Source organism: Hordeum vulgare, chromosome 2H (genome assembly GCF_904849725.1).
Source record: "Hordeum vulgare subsp. vulgare chromosome 2H, MorexV3_pseudomolecules_assembly, whole genome shotgun sequence".
NCBI lineage: Eukaryota > Viridiplantae > Streptophyta > Magnoliopsida > Poales > Poaceae > Hordeum > Hordeum vulgare.
In genome coordinates this window covers 36556604-36560108 of record NC_058519.1, presented here as the reverse complement: position 1 = coordinate 36560108, position 3505 = coordinate 36556604, and the positions used below count along the sequence as shown (strand labels likewise).

Sequence of the window (3505 nt, the reverse complement as noted above, 5' to 3'; positions counted from 1 at the left end):
ATAAATGACATGCAGTTTGCTAGTAAATTTTAGTAAGTTTCGCCTCTATTCAGTCCCATGACCTCTGCTCCTATACATGAGCTCAAATACCATACCAGCAGATCAAACATTTTCTTATTATAAGTTGACTTATTAATGCCTTCTTTTACAATGAATGTGCATATTAGAGATGTTTTATACTTGTGTGCTAATAATGTTAACCTGGTTACATCAATCAACATAAGAGAGGAGGCAACTTTTGCGATAGCTTGGAGAGATAAAATGTCAAATGGGAAAACACTCATATTGATTTATTCATGAGTACACATTATTATTTCACTGTTCTGAATCGCAATCACCTAAAGAAAGCATCATGCTTCAAACTATATACATGTCCATGTGTGGTCTCACCAATCTAGTACTACATAGATGATCATTTTTTAAGGTATGGATCCATTTTTTTAAGCTAAGCACATTCAGATTCCAACCACCCAAGGTATGAATCCATTTTTCTAGTTATTGCGTAATTCGATCTGTTAACCACCAAATAATAAAAAATCAAAAACTGTGGGATTGAGGAAGAAGATTAAACTTGAGGTCATATTGAGCGGTCCTACTTGTATCGTGGCTTTGGGCTGGATCACCACTGTCATGGCGCCGTCCCACATCACAGCTTCGCCCTCGCAAGGAGCCGACTTGAATCAACTTAGTCGTTGCAGCTGAATTCCTATTTATCGGCCTAGACTTAGATCTTCTCCTCTCTGCTCTCTGTTGAATAATTGTCCCTGTTTTATTTTCTAGATTGACCTACATATTTTAGTTTTCTGGTGATAAACATATATGCTAGAGCCCTACAAATTAATATCTATGATTCGATATTAATGTCATAGCTTCAAAAATAAAACAACAACCACTCCATAAACACATCCTCTGTCCAGAATATAATTATATTCATAGTAAAAAAATCTAGGGACGAAGGTACTACTTGAAGAACTGTCATCACAAGTTCAGTAAACATACCACATGGTATGTATGCACACCAGACAATTCCAACACGTACATCGGCATCGTGGAAACGGCCTTGAGTGCCTCTGTTGTCCTCTCCAACAGCGGGAACTACACCATCGAGGGCTCCTGCACGATCACCCTGTATACTTGGCAAAATCAGTCGGGAAGCAACATGAGAGGTACAGTGGGTAGCAAGCAGGATTCAATGTTCATGACATGACATAGAAACTGAGAAGAGTGGCTTCAATAAAGTTGCTAGTAAAAGCTACCTTCAGACTCAAGGATTTGAGCACGTTTCTTGCGCTCTGCTGCGGCCTGCATCTCCATGGCCTTCTTGACTCCATCTGGAGGAGTGATGTCCCCTAGAAAGACAGATAGACAGATTGATGGATATTAGTAATGTGATGCTGTGAGGTGGTTGGATAAGGAGATGATATATTGTGCCATACATACAGACAGTTGAAGAAGGAAGGAAGGAAAAGAAGCATACTGATTTCGTAGCGAAGACACTTCAAACCCCAAGTTTCAGCTGCCTCATTGATTGACTTCTGTAGTTGGGGAAATAAGAGAGCACATGAATCACACACAATCCAAGCATGTATATATGATACTCGAGATATAAATCAAAGTCATGTCCTAGTAATAAGCATCCAAATTTTTGAAGTATGCAAAAGGCAGGTAGGTTAGGTATGCAAAAGTACCACAATGTTGTAGTTGAGCGTGTCCCTCTCCTCGAAGGTCTTGTCAAGGGTGATCCTATTTCGTGAAGACATTAGTCGAATGGCATACTACATATGTCCTCCCTCTACTGATCTAAAACATCTTCTATTAGATTACAGATGTCTTTGTTTACACGGGGGTCATCCTCCTTTTCAAAAAAAAGAAGCAAATGACATGGTATGATTCATGGGTAATGAGTATCCATTGCCATCCCTCGGTATTAAGTCTCATTAGATGACATGTAGCATGTTTAATCACATCAACAATAGCATATACCATAAGCTAATTAATTTCCTTTTGTTATAATGATTAAGAAAAATGATAGTAGAAACATATGATATTAAAAAAACCATGTCCAGTGTTGTATATTTACATGGAATTTTTGTAGGAATATCCATTCTAATAAAAATTTGCTTAGAGCGCTGACTACCAGTTACATGAAAGTCGATGCATGCCGTTTTAAATAAGTCACCACCAAGTCCTAATCAGCAATGGATTTTATTCCTTGCAACCAAAGAAGTGGTTTATGATCTGAAAAATTGAACCGGAAAACATTTAGTGAAGAGTAACCGAAAGTAGTAGCGAATGACAAGAGCATATATATGTCCGAATATATGTGCAACACCGCATGAACTGTAAATCATAGGTATATGATCATCATGGTTTCCACTTTCCAAAAAAAACCACCTCTAAAAAAACCATCGTACGATCCCACCTCCTCCCATAATACGATCCCACACAGGAAAGAAAAAAACCCAGCTTAGCATGATACTGGAAAACAAAAACACGATCTCCACCTCCTCGCAGTATCCAAATGAACCTGAACAACCCGCCGCCATCCTCTCAGGTGACCAGTCATCGCGGCCTTCTCAGGCAACCACTCACCCGACCACTCATCCTCTCAGGCGACCACTCAGCACGGAGAATGGAAATTACTGCCTTAGAATCCATTACTAAGTGCATCATTTTTCTACTATCTAAAAACCTGGGTATTTTTTTACCATTAGAAGTGGCCTCCTTCCAGCCTTGTCCATCGGAAGCACCCCAAGTGCCGTCATCGGAATCTAGAAGAACACCATAAAATCAGTGAGTACTGAGTGGCAGAAACTATTGCATAAGAGCCATGATTAAATACCTGAACCGCAACCATAGCGAGCATTCCCGTGTTCCCTGACGAGAAACCTGATTCATGTCATGGATAGTTAGTACCCAAAAGTAACACATGGTAATAAATATGTCCATTAACTATAAGCAGTAAGCATGAGAAAGTTAAGTCATCAGGTTGCTAAAATTCATTACCAACCGAGACAAATATCTCACTGGCGTAGAAGCACATTGCGTTCACTCCACAAAACTGTTGAAGGACCATGAGCCCAACTCCAACCTGAAAGAAATCCAATACTTATAAAGTTACACATGAGCATCTCCTTTGTAGCTAGAAATGCATAACTAAAATACTTACGGTGACGGCATGAATGTAATCCTTCTGAAATAAGTCCAACATCTTTGACTGTGGCAAGTGCTGAAGCTTTTCTGTGAAATCCTGAACATATATAATTAGCTAGACATTTCAGTAATGCAGGACTAAGCTCTCAGGCGACCACTCAGCACGGAGAATGGAAATTACTGCCTTAGCATCCATTACTAAGTGCATCATTTTTTCTAAAAACCTGTGTATTTTTTTTACCATTAGAAGTGGCCTCCTTCCAGCCTTGTCCATCAGAAGCACCCCAAGTGCCGTCATCGGAATCTACAAGAACACCATAAAATCAGTGAGTACTGAGTGGCAAAAACTATT

General features: G+C 39.5%; 1 long non-coding RNA gene across 1 annotated transcript; it reads right to left on the bottom strand.

The window, feature by feature from the left end:
- Nucleotides 1-1256: 1256 nt before the first annotated feature.
- Nucleotides 1257-1745, bottom strand: LOC123429436. Its single transcript, XR_006622670.1, has 3 exons — nucleotides 1689-1745; nucleotides 1478-1535; nucleotides 1257-1349 (listed from the first exon to the last, which is right to left on the bottom strand). It is a non-coding gene; the product is annotated as an uncharacterized LOC123429436 (long non-coding RNA).
- Between the last annotated feature and the right edge of the window lie 1760 nt (nucleotides 1746-3505).